The sequence below is a fragment of the Tauraco erythrolophus genome, chromosome 12, assembly GCF_009769465.1.
Source record: "Tauraco erythrolophus isolate bTauEry1 chromosome 12, bTauEry1.pri, whole genome shotgun sequence".
NCBI lineage: Eukaryota > Metazoa > Chordata > Aves > Musophagiformes > Musophagidae > Tauraco > Tauraco erythrolophus.
In genome coordinates, this window is record NC_141476.1 from 697522 (window position 1) to 714505 (window position 16984).

At 54.2% G+C, this 16984-nt stretch overlaps 1 protein-coding gene across 1 annotated transcript in view; it reads left to right on the forward strand.

Annotated features, from left to right (window-relative positions):
• The first annotated feature begins 3899 nt into the window (after positions 1-3899).
• Positions 3900-16984, forward strand: part of SRGAP3 (SLIT-ROBO Rho GTPase activating protein 3) — a 103776-nt gene continuing 90691 nt past the window's right edge. The window contains exon 1 of the mRNA XM_086619211.1: positions 3900-3964. The gene's annotated coding sequence lies outside the window, so the exon portion shown is untranslated. The remainder of the gene's footprint in view (positions 3965-16984) is intronic.

Genomic DNA, 16984 nt, shown 5'->3' on the forward strand with positions numbered 1-16984 from the left:
ACATACCCTGGTGGTATGTGACAGATCTTTTCACGTCCCAGTGACACCCTCTCCAGAGACCTAACATCCCTGGAGGAACATTCTTTGACACCTCTCAGCTTTCCTTGGTGGCCCCTCTCCAGCCCTGCTCCAAGCACAGCCCTGGGTGGTCTTTTTCCCACGAGGTGACCCCCAGGCCTGGGCTGGGTCTCACACACGGCATCCCAGCCCCTTCCCGATTCCTCTGGCAGGGAACGCAGCCGTGTTTGTTGCTCACGGCAAGTCAGGTTTCGGCGTGTTGCGGATCGCCCCAGAGGCACCCTTCGCCCTGCCGTGCGCGTGGGGCGCGGGCCGGGAGCGAGGGGCTTCCAGCAGCGGCGCGCTTGGACCCACCAAGCCCGACAGCCGCAGGACCGTCGCTTGGCTTGCAGAATCCTTGTTGTTATTCGTCCTTCCCACTACAGTAGTTCTGCCAAAACCTGTTTTCCTGTAGAGCAAGATTTACGACCAAACTTGTGCTTCTGGAGCAGCAGACAAACATTTAGTGTGAGCGGCGCAGAGGAGCAGCGAGTTCGTGGAGAGGATTGTGCGGATTCTCTGCAGCGGACTGAGGTTTATCTCCTGAACCTTTTGTTTGACAGGTGATTTATTACGGCCAGTAAAATACCCGAGACACTCCCATTTTCTCCTTTCTTCTGTTACAATGTCCTACTATTTTCTTGTTTCCATGCCTGCACCCGAACGCCCCGGGAGCAGCTCCCAGCCCTGCTCAACCCGCTCCTCTCTCCGGGTCTGTTACACCCCTGATTTTCTGGACAGTCCCTCTCAATGAAAAATCCGGCCATGTTCCCATTCGGCACAAATTTGTGTTATTTTTCTGTTTGTCTTTATCACAGCTGCTAGGAGCTTAATAGATCTCTGATCACTCTTCCAGTTCCCCATGTCAGCTGTTACGTTGCCCACCACCAAAAACTCCTCACCCAACCTGAGTAAATTTTGGAGAAGAGTTTGTCTTCCAGCCACCTCCCTGCACACAGCATTTTGACTCATCCTTGTCTGCCTTCTGCATCGTCCATTCTTCTAAACGACAACGTGCCGTACCGGCTGGCTCGTTGGTCCCATCCCACCGTTCTCAGCACTGTGAAGCTGCTCAGATCAAGCTAAATTGTGTTTCAAAGATATTTTGACACAAAATGTTAAGGGTATCGGTGAGAGATGAACACAAAACCAGAGAGAGCGGCCAGGCCAGCACACTCCCTGTGCTGCTGAGGATTTACAGCTGCTGGATGGACACATCTCTGGGCACAGAGTGGGCAAAACTTCCTGGCTTCCCCATCCCAAATTAATAGCTTCCCCTTCTCTTGTCCCTTTTCTTTATCTCTGTTCAGCAATTGCTGTTTTTCTTCCAGACTTCCTAGTTGTCCTTAACTGATGTGTCAATGCTCCTTCGCTGATGTTTCCCTAATCCCACCCCACCTTCCTTGCCGAGACCAATGAAGCAAGTCCTGCACCCAAGTCCCTCCTGCGTCCTTTCAGCTCACCCTGGGACCTCACAGCCTCCTTCTTTCTCCACTTGTTTCCTCCTGCCTGCGCTGCGCTGGCTGCACCCAACCCTCCCCGGCAGATCCTTCATTCTTAGCCTTTCTCCTCACTTGGCTCCATCGCATCGGGGCTTGCAGACCACACCGCTGCTTTACTGGGATGCGCCCACGGCTGCCCTGCGTCCCGCTCCTCCCAGCTCAACCCTCTCCTGCAGCTGCTGAAGCGGGGACCCTGGTTACTCTGCGGATCTGCACCCTGGCACAAAGAGTATCACACAGAGCAGCTCCACCGGATCGCTCGCTTGTGTCCCTGTCGCTTCATGCCGTGATGGCTGCCATCCCTGCTTGCTCGCCTCCCGGAGAGGTTTGCTCCTCCGAACCCTGAGCTGTTGGATCGGTGCGCTGCCCTGCTTCATCCACCCACCACGACTAGTCCGAGGGACCGTCACTCGCTCTCTGGCTGCTTCTGCCCCTGCCACAAAAAGTTGCCTCACACTGATAGCCGCCATTCCAGTGCCCCTTCCTTCCCCGTGGTCCCTGTGCTCCGCCTCTCCCTGTGCCCGGTGGGCGTCCAGAGCAGTTTGCTGTCCTCCCTCTGCGGAGGGCTCCGAGCTCCTTGGCCCCGGCAGGGTCGGGGAGCGATGGCTGCTCAGCCCTGCAGCCCTGCGCCTCGGCAAGGGCTGCCGCTTCCCCGGCAGCGCTGCCTTTGTCTCCCTCCTCTCTGGGTCTCTATGGCTGCGGGGAGCGCAGAATGCTCCTCTGTGTTGCCTGCGAGGGCTAGGTAAATTATTTGTTTAATAGGCTTGGTTTATTTTTTGTAAGCTGGCAAAATAACTGTGAATCATCAAATCTCCCTGAATTCACTCCACACAAGATGCCAACAAAAGGATGCATTGTGCGGAGCAGCAATCGCGGCGTAGCTGGGGCTGGACAGAGGAACCACACAGTGGGTCTGCCTTCCCAAGAGCCTGGGCACGCAGGCATGGCCAGCGCAAGAACTAGTACGTGCCGCTTCGAAAACTCATTGCTGGCAAAAGTGTGTGGGTTTTGTCGTGACACCGGGTCCCAGCCACCCTTTCTTACTCATTTTCTTACTAGAAAATCCCCAGAAAGGAGCCTTAAATGGTATTGCTGCTTCTGCTAGAACGAACGTGTTTTTCCTTTTTTTCTTAACTGTTAACAAAAAAATACAAACCAGGTGCAGCTCCTCTCTGAAAACAGCTTCTGGATGAAATTGGAGAACTCATTAGGATCAGACCCTTAGTCTGTGAAGGGATTTTCTCTCCTGCCTACCCGCTCCCTGGTCCCCCGTACGTCACACCCTGGTCTTGCACGGGGCAATTTTGTCGATAAATTCATTGTGGCCGCGTTTTTGGCCTGTAGGTCAGGGCAGACGCGCCCTTGTGGAGGTGCGGGAGCTGTGCGGGGCGGTGGGACACGAGTGTTGGGCGGTGGTGCCAGGTGGTGGGACACGGGTGCCACTTGGTGGGTCTCGGGTGCCGGGTGGTGGGACACGCTGCGCTCCCGGGGGCACGGCCCCAAGGAGCTCCTTCCTCTGCCCCGAGGGGCCATCGCGCGGGCTCCTCAGCTGCCAGCTCTTATTTTGCTGTTCACCTTGTACCACCCGATGCTTTGGGCCCGGGGAACAGCTCCAAGACCGCTGTCGTTCCGCAGCGCGGCCGGCGGCCGGCGGAGGGAACGGCCCCGAACGCGGGTTTGCGCCACGGGGCGACTCGGCAGCCGCTGCGCACCCGGGAGGTGCGGGGGTGGCACCGGGGGGCTCTGCCGGGGCGCTCCGCGGGCGGCCCCGCGCCCGGGCGCGGCCATCGCACCTGGGGGGGCGCGGCCGGCTGCGCGTGCCCGCGGACGCGGCAGCCGGGGCGCGCGGGGCGAGCCGGGCCGGGCCGGGCCGGGCCGAGGACGGGGCGGGGGCGCCGGGGGCCGCACCCGGCCGGGATCGCCCCCCGCGCCGGGGCCCGCCCCGTCCCGCGCCGCGCCGCGGGGCCGCGCCGCGCTCCCGCCCGCGGGTGGTGCAGGGGGAGGAGACGCGGCGCGCGGACGCCGGCCCCGCCCCGCACGGCGGCCCCGCCCCGCCCCGCGCGCAACCTGAGCGCGGGAGCGGCGCCAGGGCCGCGCCTCGGCTGGCGGCGGGCAGCGGCGCGGCGCGGTGCGGTGCGGTGCGGCTCCGCTGCGCTCCCCAGGCCGGCGGTGCTGCGGCTCCTGCCGAGGTCCGAGCGCTCCGCGGTGTCCCCGGCGCCGCCAATGAAGGCAGCCGCGGGCGGCGGCGGGGCCGCGGCCGGGTGAGGCGGTGCCGGTGCGCGGAGCGGCGGAGCGCGGCGGGGCGGGTGTCCCGGCGGAGCCCGCGCCCCCCCGCACGATGTCATCGCAGGGCAAGTTCAAGAAGGACAAAGAGATCATCGCCGACTACGAGGCGCAAGTCAAAGGTGCGGAGCGGGGCCGCCGCGTTGCGGGGCGGGCGGCGGCGGGGCACGGCTGCGGTGCCCGCCTTTGTGTGCGGGGCGGGGCGGGCGGGGGGCGCGGCGGCCGGCTCGGCTCTGGCCGCGGGAGCCGGCGCCGCCGTGCCCCGGGCAGCTGCCCGCGCCGCTCCCCCCGGCGCCTTCCCCTCCCCGCGCCTCCTCCGCGGGCGCTGCGGCACCGCCGGGCGCGGGCACCTCCCGCCCCGCAGGCTGCGGGGAGCGGCCCCGGGACCCCGGCGGCGGCTCCGCGGAGGTACCGGCCGCGGGAGCCCCGACCCTCCCTCCCGGGCGCTGCGGGTCCCGGTGCCGTGGGGAGCTCCGCGCGCGGGCCGCTTGCGATCGCTCGTGAAAACCGAACCGCGCCGGAACGGGGCAGCGCTGGCGAGAAGGGCCCCTTAAAGCGGGGGGCTCCGCTCCCCCGGCCCGGCCCGCGCCCCCTGGCACCACCTTCGCTCCGAGCAGCCCGGCCGCAGGAGAGCCGCCCGCGCGGCTCGGGAACGCGTCGGGAGCGGGGCCGCGGCCCGGGCCGCCCTGGCGGGGAAGCGCGTCGGTCTTGCGGGTCTTACGTAAGGAACTTCGCCGCGCAGCGGGCCCGGCGGCGGCGGGGGACGCGGTCCTTGTACTGCAAGTCCCGGTGCTGCAGGGTGAGGGCCTCTGGAGCAGACGGCTTGATGTCAGAGAGTGGCTGGAGGTTACGGCCGCCCAGACTGCGAAGCAGCAGATGTCGGGCTCCGGATGAATTTTTACTGCAGTCAGAGTCGTGATGGAGAAGTTGGTACCCCCGGAAGCGTCACCGATGCCCGCAGCCTGGCCAAGGACTGAGCGTGTCAGGGCGTGCGAGGTCGGACAGAAAGTGTCTGCGTGGCCTTATCTGTGTTACAAAAATAGGGTTTTTAATATCAGTAGCAAACTGTGTTAACTGATGCTTTTAGATAACTTCAGTTTGTAAATCTGTTTATCATTGTAACAATTCCTAATTGTGTTAATTGATGACAATTCCTTTTCTCGATTTCAGCTGGCGGATACTTAACTGCTTACTTAATGCCTTCTCATTAACTTCCCCCCTCAGACTTTCTTCTGCTATTAAATAAAACTGTCTCCTATCTCCTTCTGGTTGGTTGTTTTCTGCAGGTATCCATTCACCATTTAGGTATGGTTAAGTCTCTAGTTAAGACAGAGTTAAGTAAAAATATAAAGTAGCTCTTCTGCAAATTAACCCGTGAATGTGAAAGCTAAACAGCTTTCCTCTTTTCTCTGGAGATCACTTAGTGTGTTGGATCTTGAGCTCCGTTGCCCGATGTCTTATCTGCACATACAGCGCTTTGGAACAGTAGCAGCCGAAATGCTGCAGTGCAATGCCAGCTGGAAGGGTTTTGGGGAAGGGGCTGGCTGTTGATTTCGTGCCATTGTTTACTTTCTTGCATTTCAGTCTTTTGTGGTTGGCTTTGAAGAGTGATGTAACAGTCACAACACGCTCTGCTCAGCGCCAATTACCTTTCTGCTTGTGTGTAATTTGGGCAAATTGATGTTATTGCACCCTGCAGTTAAGCAGATGAAATATTCTTTTAGCCTGTGGTATTGTTCTGTTTTATGGGAGAGGATTTGCATTTATTCACAGACACTGCCCCGTGTTTCTGTGTCGTTCTCGAAGAAGTCCTGGGCTGGGTGGTTCGTGCTTCTCAGATGCTCGGGGCTGGAGGTGGGACTGGGTCTGACCTGTTCCAAAAGCTTTGCTGCAGACATCTCCAGTATTTTTTTCTTCTTCTTGTTATAACTGGAATACTCATTTGCCATGATTGTTCTTGGCCCGACTTCTGTAGCCTCATGGTTTCCATATGTTAGACTGTTAGTGCTGGGTTATGTATGAGGGTGTTTTATTGCACCGCAGCAATCGAGTTTTGGGCTGCTTTTCTGGGCAGCTGTAACACAGCCGGCGTTTGCTGATGGACCAGTAATAATTTCCTCGATACTATTCTGTGCCTAATGATACCTCCAGAAATTTCTGATTTGGGATACTCGATCTGTATCTTCGCCTGACTAAGGGTTAATTTGGATGTGGTCAGGGTTTAGCTGTGCCTGAAGCTGGGGAGAGGCTGGACGAGATGGACCCCAACGCCTGCGGTGCTGCCTGCCCGCTGCCTCCGAGGCGGTGGCAGCTCCGTCCCTGCGATGCGTCAGGACTGTCACAGGACTGAGGTGGTCTCGGGGTGACCTCGCTGAGGTGAAGGGGCTCCGGTGCTTGTGACCCCATCCTGACAGTCATCACCCTCGCTGTCCCCTCCCTGCAGGGACCAGGGTGGCTCTGACCTTCTGGCGTTGCTAAACTGTTGGAGGAGGCTAAACCTTGAACTCCAGAGGAATTGGCACGGAGGTCTGTTTTAGTCTGTGTTGCGGGGCAGTGGAAGAAAAATGTGTCTGGGCAGAAAGGCTCAGTGACATGTTACTGGGTGGTCATTCCGTTGGCAGGGACCCGATGAGGACAGGCTGCCGAGGATGCTCTGCGGTGGGAGTGGGGCTTTTTCTTTGATTAGTCATGTGTTGCGTGTGCAAACACAACAAATCTGTTTGCTGTTGATGTCGGCAAAACCTGACATAGGGGAAGGTTTGTCATCGTCTAAACCTTCTTCTGAGGCTGTGACAGTGACCATAAACACCCAGATCCACTTCTGTTCCCCTTCTGCAAGGCCTGGTCTCTTGGCTCAGCCGAGGGATTTCATGTAGGTCACCGTGTCATCCCAGATGCCCCCTGTGCTTCCCTCGGGGATTTGGTCGTTATTCTGTTCATATCGAAACCCCTGCTGCCCTGGTGAAGAAGGACACCCAGATCTCCAGAGAAGGACTAAAATGGAAATGAAGTAGTGAGGGAGAAAGAAAGAAAAGGGGGAGCGGTGGGTGAGAGAGACTAATGGAAACAGAATGCTGGCATGGAAGAGCCGACATATGAAGACGATAAAGGATGAAAACTTGAAGCAGCAATGTCTTGTTATGGAGGCTGGGGCCGAAACGTGAACACAGCACAGTTGTGGTCCCCGTGGTGTGGGTGAGAAAACGGCGGGGAGAGAGGTGGAAAACCTTGCACACAAACTCCGGGAATACATCGGCGTGGGTGGAGGTGAAAGTGATCCACGGCGCAGGCACGTTTGAAAGGCAGGTGTCAGGGTTGGGAATGGTCGGGTGCTGGCCAGTGTGGTCTGCTGGGGTAACACGGGAGGGGGGAAACGAATACATTACTTAGACTGATTTTTTGGTTTTTTTAGGAAAATTTTGCTGAGCGCCTTCTTGCTCAGGCTGCTGGGAAGCGGAGCAGAGGCCTCGGATGGTTTGAGGACAGGCTGTCAGTAACTGGAGCGCAGGAGCTGAGCCCTGCCCTGACCTCCTGTGCTCCGGGAGCTGTGGCCTTGCCTAAAAAAATGGATGAGCCCACGCTCTGCGCGGGGAGCGAGATTGGCCTAAGTAGAGTTTAACTGGGGAATAATCTTTGGGCACAGGGGTGATTTATCAGCCGTAATGATGCTGTATCTTCTTTCCCTCCCTGGTGGATTGTGCCTGCTTTTCTCGTGGTGGGAAGGAGTCGTCCTGAAAATGCTTTGAAAAGATAGAGGGTGTGTGCAGGGTGTGTGCCCGCGTGTGCTGGTCCACGAGTGCTGCACGTTGCTGGGGGGACTGATAGCTGGGGCATGGCTACGCGGTGTTGGGAATGATGCCCGAGGCTTCGAGGCGGTGCCACTCTGTTTTTAGGAGTGGAAATGCCTCATCGTTGGTGTCTGTGGCTGCTGCGGGTGGGCTGTCCGTGCAGCTCTGCGCAGTGTTTGCCATCTGCCCGTGCGTGGGGACCCCTCCCTGTGACCCCTCCCGAGCACGGGCACTGCTGGCAGGCGCCTTCCCGCGGCGCGGGCTCTGCTGTCAGTTATCCTGCCCTGGCTCCGTCCTCTCCTGCTGCTGCTCTGCATCCTTCTTCAGCTTCAGCTGTCGGGAGGGGAGCGAGCTGGCCCAGGGCTCGCAGCAGATGCTCACTTGATGGAACCAGAAAGAAAATACAAAGGGTACCTTTTAGGAGGCAGGTTTTCTTATTTGTCTGTCTTAGATTTGCAGACAGGAATGGCTGCACGAAAAAGAAACGCCAGTAAAGATATGTCTGTGTATTTACAACGGCCACATTAAAGCCACTTGCAGAATACAGTAGATGCACAATTTAAAGCGAGTGTTTTCGGATGTTTTAGACCATTTTAATTGGTCTATCTAGCCAGAAAGATAAATGCCTATCTTTTCCTCATTACTGTTGAATGCATGATTTGTTGCTTTAATGCAGCAAAACTAAGGAAGTTTTAATTATGTAGATGCAACCGTCTATGGTACAGCATTGTAAATCTTGCAGAAAATTTGGCATCCTGTTGATTGGCTGTTTAATTTCATATTGCTTCCTGAAGCTTTTCTTTAACCCTGGCAAAATTCAGGTCGTTGTATGATCTGTTTGGTTATTGTTGGCAGGAAGACTACTGTGAGTCAACAGCATCATCTCCTGTCGTATGGCTGGCAGGTGAGAGGCATCCCTGGTGATCCTAAAGATGGTCGTCCTTAAACGGCGCATCTGGCTGCGTGGTGGTGAAGGGATGATTTCTTGCACTTCTAGGGCCCTTAGTTGCTGTGTAAATTGGTAATAGAACTAGAGTTTTGATGGATTGACCATATAAATACACTAAAAAGGCTTCCAAACCTGGGACCAAAGAAAACCAGTGTGTTTTTTCCCATTTTAGTAGGAGAACTGCAGCTTAGATTAATTTGTCATTGCTCATTAGCTGCATTTTACTTTTTCTATTGCAGTAGCTGCATCCCTTCTTCTATGTCTATTCTCATTTCCTACCTATTGTTCTCTTTCCGCTTTGCTCAGAAAATTTTGGGAGAATTCCCATACCAAATTATTTTCTGGGATTATGGTTTGCTCAGGAGGGAAGCGTGGCTGCCAGTTGGAGGAGGCATCGAGGCTTGGAACTTGACAGCCCATTTAGTAAAATGGTTCTGTGCAAAAGGGAAGAAAGTTCCACCCCTTTTGGTGGGCTGGTAGGAAACTGCCAAATATTAATCACAGAAACAGATACAAAATTTCTATTGGTTTAATTGTCTTGCCCAACAAATTGTGGGGAAATGTGACCCAAGGGCCAGCTGGCATGCGTTGGCATAGCTCTCTTGGCTTCAGTGGAGTCGTCTGCAACAGAGAGCAGATCCTGATGAATCTGATCTAGTTGCTGCTGTGAGACTTCAGAATAACCGCTCAGCGTTGCTCCTTATTTGATTGATTCCCATATAGGTTTATTTGTTGTTGTCTTCCACTGAACCTCCGTGTTTCCTCCGTGGGGTCCGATAGCACGGTCCTGGCAGATGGGTTTTACATGGGACCTCTGCGCGGGGACTGGGAGGGCCATGTGCAGACAACAACGGAGAAGTATATTTGTGATTCATAATAAAGATTAATTGGCAGTCTCTAATGGAAACAAATTGAATCTATCAGGGATGTTTTCCTGCTATGCCGAAGTCCTGAGCACTTTGGCGGAGGCCGGGATGGTTGGGCTGAATGGGCAGGCTCCTGGACGTGACTGACCGTCAGCGGATCCCTGTGTTCGCTGTGGGATGGACCTTCCTAAAAAGCCTTGGATTTGGGTCCTCTCGGCGGTCAGAGGCGAGAAGGAGCCGCCAGCTCGCGGTAGCAGGTCAGAAACGTGCGTACGCGTGAGCTCGGGCACCTCGCCCTGGGTCAGCCACAGCCGGGACGTGGCCCAACGCTCCCGCCGCCGGCTTTGCGTGCCCGCAGGGACGACACCGGGCCATTGGTCTGATGGCACTGGTGCAGATGGCAGGAGCGGAGTGTGCCAAGGCTGAACCCAAAGGCTCTCCAGGCGCATCGCCCCGTTTAGAGGGGAGCTGGATGGGGCTGCAGGCCCGTGCGCTGTGTGTGCTGGCCTTCTAGCAGAACGTGGGGTGGTGTTGGAGAAAAGAGAGGTGACACACAAGTGTTTTTTCCTCATGGAACGTGGCTCTTTGGCCCCATCTGAACCTGTTTAAGCAACCATGGCAGAGCGGAGGTGCCCCGGGCAGGCCGAGCAGGGAGTCATTGCTTTCCTTCTCAAGATGGAGCAGCCGGTGAAGAGGGCGGCCAAGGGAGAAGCCATGAACCTTTTGCAGGACTCACTCCTGCTGAGTGCAGGTCCCCAGCTCCTGCTGCCAGGCCAGGCTGTGTCTCTGGCGCCTCGTGACATGTTCACACAACCAGACCGTGGAGGTGGGCAGCTTTGCTCCTCCTGCCGTGGGATGAGGGAGGGGGATGCTGCAGTTCTGGGTTAAAGCTCGTTGCTGTTGGGCCCCCAGAATGGGGCAGAAGTTGTGTTGAGCAGCTGTGCTGCTTGAACCCGTGGGTTCACCTGGGGACTTGCCTATCAAATGGAAGCCAACAGCTGCTCCCGCAGCCGACGGCTGGGGCAGAGCCTGTGCTTCCCACGGGAAGGCCGTGGGCCTGGTGGTCAGACTTCGGTTCAGATTTCTGATGATTTCGGATGGCCGCGGTCTCCAGCATGGCTGGCCGCGGTCTGCGGCAGGGATGCCCCGGGATGGTGCGTGGCGTGGCGCCATCCTTGGGAAGGGGGCTGGTGGTGTGCAGGAGGTCCGAGGCATCTGCTGAGAGCCGACGGCCGCGTTTCGATAGAAGAGAAGGGTGTTTTGATCCTCGTGAGCCGGGGTGTTTTGTTCTCTCACAGCTGGCAGGTACCTGGGTGCAGCAGGCATCATTTATCAACCTGCTCTTCTTCCCGGTAACAGTAAAAACCTCTTACAGCGCTTATTCATGGCCGGTAGCTGGTCCTGGTTCCAGGTGAAGAGTTTTAAGGGCTGTAAGAGCGCAGCACCAAACGTGCTTCAGGTGCTTGGCAGATACTTGTCAGCCTCTGCAAGGTGGGATATTTTAAGCTGTGTGCGCACAGTTTCAGCGCCTGTCGGGAGCAGGATTTACTCTCCCCTTCCGCTGGGGAGGGGAAACCCTTTCCCTCGAGCTCTTAAATTCTCTCTTGCCTGCATTTGGCTTTGTTTCAGTAGCTGTTTGTCAAGCTACCACCCACGGCAGCAGCAGCAATCACCTCCCGAAACGCATTTACCGCCTTCAGAGGCGTCGTGCTCCTGGCGGGCGGCCGGTGGCGGAGCGGGTGGTGCGGGCAGCGCCAGGCATGGGGCTCGGGGCTGGAGGGGGCACAGCAGCGCGTGCGCTTGTGTTCCTCATGCCTCGTTCTTTCAGGAAAGAGTTTGTGCTCGTGTCTGTCATCCTTCAGCTCCGAAGGAAGGAAGAGTAGCTTTGAAGAGGGGGGAGGAAAAAAAAAAAGGTTTTACTTTCCTTTTTCACCTGGGCCTTTGGGAGGAGCCGTCGTGTGTGGCAAAGGGGTTGCAGTCACTCTAGTGCATCCTGCTTCTCGAAGCAGCTCCATGAAACATCGCTCTGTCTTGTAGCAGCGGCAGGTGTGCGGGGAAGCTCGGTCATTTTCTGTTAGAGCGACTACGGGGCGAAATTGGCCTTGCGCTTTCTTGCTCATGTCTGTATCGGGCGGGTGAGAGGGGAGAGGAGGTTGTTCCTTCGTGAGCATCCCTGGTTTTTAGCTCTGTCCCTTCTGGGCTCCGAGCCTCGGTGGCCGGTCTGTAAAACAAAGGGAGGAGAGGGGCTGCAGCTCTGGGGTGGCCGCTGACCCCGCTGCTCCTGGGAGCGGCCAGGGCTGCAGCTCTAGGGCGAGGAGTTCGTCCGTGTGGCTCCTGCTCTGGTTGTTACCCAGGCAGCAGAGCTAACTGTACTGGTTAGGTGGGACTCAGTGTTGTCTTACTAGCTTGTGTTGTAAGAATAAATATTTAAAAAGGAAACAGGATACAAACCCATGTCAATGACCAGAGATGGGGAGATAGAGGTCTGGCTTTAATGGGTCCCCTTAAGGGAAAAGGGAGCCCTGTTTTCCACTGCCTTTCTCCATCAGTTGGAGCAGGTTCACCTCCGAGGTCTGACTTTGTGGAACGGCGTCACACGTTGGAGGGCCACAGCAGAAGTCCCTGTCATGGACTTCATGGAACAGTGGCTTCCCCTTCACCGTGGAAAAGCCCCAAAGATTGATTTTTCTTTGATGTTGTAGCATTCATCAGCTTTGTTTGAAGAGTTATTTGTGGTCTTGAGGCTATTCCGTGGTGTGGTTAGTCTGAGGGGTTCTGCTGCTTGGAACAGCTCGTTTAGAGAAGATGAAGAACAGATTTCTTAACTCAAGATCACCAGTTAGATAATTTTGGGTTGTTGGCCTTGTGTGTGCGCAACATTTTTCTCTCTGTCAAATACACTGATTAATCAATAATTGTTTCATGGGAATAAAAACCTATGCTATGGAATGAAAATGCTTCTCCCTCCCCAAGGTGACTAGAATTCTGCCTTACTATATGGTGACAGCTGACATACCCAGATCAACTGAATGCTTTTCAGAAAAGCTTCTGTCCATAAGCTTACAGCCTGCCAGCTGCTGAGATACAGTGATGAGTTACTTTTTATATTGATGGTGATGTTTGAAGCTTCTGGCTCAGACAAGGTCCCACTGCAATAGCTAGGACTTGCTGTGCAACATTAGTGACCCAATGGTTTTAAATGAACTGTTTTTTTTGGGAAGAAGTCTGCATTTGAATCTCCTCCCTCCCTCTTTTTTTTTTTTTTTTCACTTCATGGAAATTTAACTCTGATGCTGTACTTTAATCATTGAGATTACAGAATAACTCATAAAAGAGTAAGAACTAGAGATCAGATTGTTGGTGTGGCAGTCTGAAGCTTTTGTGTTGGCAAAGACTCCAGAGAGAATTCAAGATTTTCTCTGTGTGAAAAAAGGTCAGTTAATATTTGGGAAGAGCCTAAATGATGGTTTATTCAAGACAGCTTGTGAATGTTTGAAATTTTCAAGATACAGGCTTTGATCTGATCTGGAGAGAAAAAAATCCAGCTGTCATTTTGCAGTATTGGCAGCGTAGCAGGATTAAAGCCGTAAGAGCGCTCGACGATTGGAGCTGCATGGCTGGGCAGTGATGGTCGGGGGTGAAACCTCGTGCAGGCGAGTCCTGCTTGGGTGGGTAGCCCTGGCGTGGGGATGCGGCGTGAAGCAGGGACAGGCTGGAAACGGTGCTGGTGACCTTTTTGCAGTCTGCTTTGTGTCCGTAATGGGAAGTGATAACACTAAAGCCGTATGATAGTATGGAAAGACACTGTGTTTAGCGGGACAGTTAGTGAAGGAAGAAATACTGTCTGCAAGATTGTCCTGCCAAGAGCGGGCAGTATGTTTAGCTATTTCTGAAACTCCCTATCTTCTGTTATTGTTTGCCTTCAGAAGCTGATTAGTTACTCCAGACTTATGCTGGTGTTGCGGCATGAGACCTGTGGTCATTGTGGAGTTGTGTCTCCAGACCTCATAAGCCGGATGGGGATGTCTGTTGAGTGGTGTCTCTGGAAGGATGCTGTGGACCCCTTATCAGCAGTGACCTCCACTGGAAGGAGGTGGGCTGTTGGTTGATGAAGGCGTATTGGACCTTCTGAGAAAATGTTATTGTAGGCAGTTGTTTTTGCCTCTCTGTTATTTGGGAGGACGTGCTGCCTCCTCCGGAGGGACAGCATGCCCTAAATGACCGTTATGGAGTGGGAAAGTGCTGCTCTAGCCAAAAGATAGTTTTGTTTGAAAATATGGCTCGGCTGCTGTCGAATGTGGTGCTGTGGGTTTGAAGCAAGCCCTCTTAAATGGGTGGGATATCTCCCGTGAAGTGTGTGACGCTTCATGCCCTTGAGATCGTGTGCCCAAGCCCCTGCCTGCCTGAGGGATCGTGCAATGTGTGTCGCAAGGTTAGAGAAGTCCCAGCGAGCCCTTCGCCTTGCCTTGCAGTGCCGCAGTGGCTGAAGCCTGTCTGCATCTGCCCCTCCAAAAGGGGCCGTCGCAGGAAGTCTGGCAAAGATGATCTCCTTCGGTGTGTCTCTTCCTGCAGGTGAGAAAGACCTGGTCGGTTGTCACGGTGCGTCAGCAGTAAAGCAGTGAGCAAGAGAGTGCTGATTGCTGAGGAGTTATTGGTGCCGAGCTGCTCAATGAGGTTAATCTCTACCAAGTATAGGCTGGAATATCACGGTGTGGTTTTATTCTGCTGTGTTGCCTAATGGTTGTTTCTTTTTGGAGACAGGCATGTTTTCAAAAGGGCTGGGTACTTTTACAGTCAATATTATGTACAGTTAAGCATGCTGAGGTCAGCACAATCAAATATCATGCTTCAGGGTGGAATGGGATTGCTAGAGAGATCAGAAAACAATTTCTGTCCCCGTGCAGAGCATTTCACAATTGGCTGGATGCATTATAGTTTCCCCTGCAGCATCAAAGCGATGCTCTGAGAGAGGCCACTGGATTAAATAGCACTGGCATTTCTGTAAATACCCATGTAATAGTTTCAGAATGTTTAAGAGTATTAATGACTTTACTTTCCCAGCGCTTCCGAGAGGCAGGAGGAGCATTCTGCCTGTCTGGCTGACGGGGAGATGCAGAGGCACAGAGGCTGCAGCAAGAGGGTGGTGGTTAGGAGTACGAACAGAGCTCAGGTCCTTGAACTCTGCATCTTGCCCAAGGACCAGAAACTGCCTGTGCACCAGCCTTTGCTTCGGCCGGACGTGTCTTCTGTGCTGCCGCAGCAACTGGGCAGCGCTTGTGCTGTGTGCTTCTCCTCTAACCACCCCTTTGAAGCTTGGTTGTGCTGTGAGATCGAGCAAGTGTCTGATCTGGGGCGATAAGTCGTGCCGAGCTCCCTGGCTGCCCCGTGCACGTTTGCTCGACTCAGCTGCCGCTTCCTGTTTTCAAGGGAGGTTGTCGGCACCTCTGGGACGAAGTGTTCCTCTGCCTGTGGTGCAGAAATAGATGGATCTTCACCGCCACAGTGCAAGTAAGGTGTAACTTCACGTTTTAGAGACGTCCTGCAGCTCCAGGAGAGAGCGAGCTGCAGTCTGAGATTACATCTGTCCTGGGGAGGAAAGTGTGAGTTATTTAGGTGTTGCACAGAAATGCCCCTACCTTGGGACAGCTGGCCTCACTCTGAGATGGAAACCAGTTGGTTTCACACCTTAGGGGAACGGAACTGTGTTTTGTGGCTTGGGCCACCTCTGGCTAGGTACATCAGCCAGAGAGATGGAGAAGATGGACTTATTGTACAGGTCATTCTGCAGCCAACGGCTTGTAAGTGCGCTGTGAGGGTCTATTGTACGTTCAGTGTTGCACCCAGAGGAAACCAAGTCCATTGACATCCCAGTTGGAGCTCTTTGAAATGGCTGTAACAGTCATATGCAGAACGCTGCAGGACTAACCTTTTATTTTGCCAGTTTCCTTTAACCAGTCTTTATTTTACTTTTCACTGAATACAGCCAGTGTTTTGTAGGGACTGTCATATTGCCCTATTTTATCTTACCACTAAGGTAAATGAGACTTGTAGTGCTGTAATAAATGAAACTGGAAATCAGGGTTTCCACAGTAATTGTATTTTTTGGGTAGTTCAGGAAAAACCTGAGGAGGTGTGGCAAAAACGGAACAAAAATAAATAGCAGCATTGAACCAGTTTTAGCTTGGAGCATACAAGTGAATTGGGAAGCAGGCTCTCAGCAGCAGGTTCTTCCACAGCATTTGTTGTTTCTTTTAACATCCTTGCTTGATGGTTCTGAGTCATTCATGTTTTTAAAAGCAGTTTTTCCTGCGTAGTGCTTCTAGCTCTTGACCTACTCTTGCTAAAATCCCTACAGAAACAATAAGCAAACATACTGTAAGTGAAAATGACATATTATAAACCCTCGAAAGTGAAACCGTAACAAAAAGAGTACTCGTGGAGTCATTGTTCTTGTGGGATGGCGGTTTGAGATACAATGTTGGAATAACAATAATCTGTTTCATGTCAGAGGTCAGCTCGAAACTCACGGTGAGTGGGAAGAAGAGGAAAAAAGAAACACACACTGTTTGCCTCTCCCCCTGATCATTCGATACGTTCTCGTACGTCTCGTGGGTTGTGCTGGTGGTGCAGTTCTCTACTGCTGTACAAATGCTTTCGAATGCGAGGAGAAGACATCCGTGTCGGATGGGAGAGGAACGTGTGGCAGATGGTGTACCTCTGCTGAGGCACTGGGCAGGAGAAGGTAATTTTGCAGGTCACAAAACCAGAGAATAACTTCTTCAGAATTCATCTTCATTGGGGATTTAAAAAAAGATAAAATTCAAGCAGCTTTCTTGGAAACTACTTCACGCAGATAGACAGATGTGAACGTTTGTTTGCTGTTTTCCGTTTCCAGACCCAAATGTTCTCCCAGTCACCTCAGAAGACGTGACGCCGGGGCTCTGGCAGCTCCGGGCAAATGTCTTTAGACAATGTCTTTAGATCCGAGGTAACCTGCCCAGCTCGCTGCGCGTTTCACCGCATCCGAACACATCGTACCCCTGGGTGCCGTGGCACGGCGGAAACGTGAGGAGCAGTGGATGTGCCCGAGTATCTCCGCGATGAGGGTGTGACAGGGACCCAGGTCTGTGCTCCTGACGCCTGTGCCAGGCTCGAGAGCGGGCTGGTGCTGTGGCTGCGAGTGATGAGGCTTCTTTACGCCAAGGCTGCTTCACTTGGAGAATGGGGTTAATGATGCAGGTGACTCCTGAGAGATTTCGTGTGGAGGGGTAGTGTTTTGAGGGTTTAAGGCAGTACACTAAAGATGAGACACACCAGCAGAACTGGTTCTTTGGTTTGAATGTGGTGAAGCGGAGCTCTTGTTTATCAGCTGCAGCATGCTCTCGTGGAGGTCATCCAGCTGCTCTGCCAGCTTGCACAAAACTGCAGTGATAAGCTCCAGGAGAGAGCGGTGGTTGCTCATGGGAATAGTCAGAGGTTTTCTCCTCAGGAGCTCTGTGACTGTGTGAGCCAGGCGGGAACCCTGGCTACCCCGTTGGT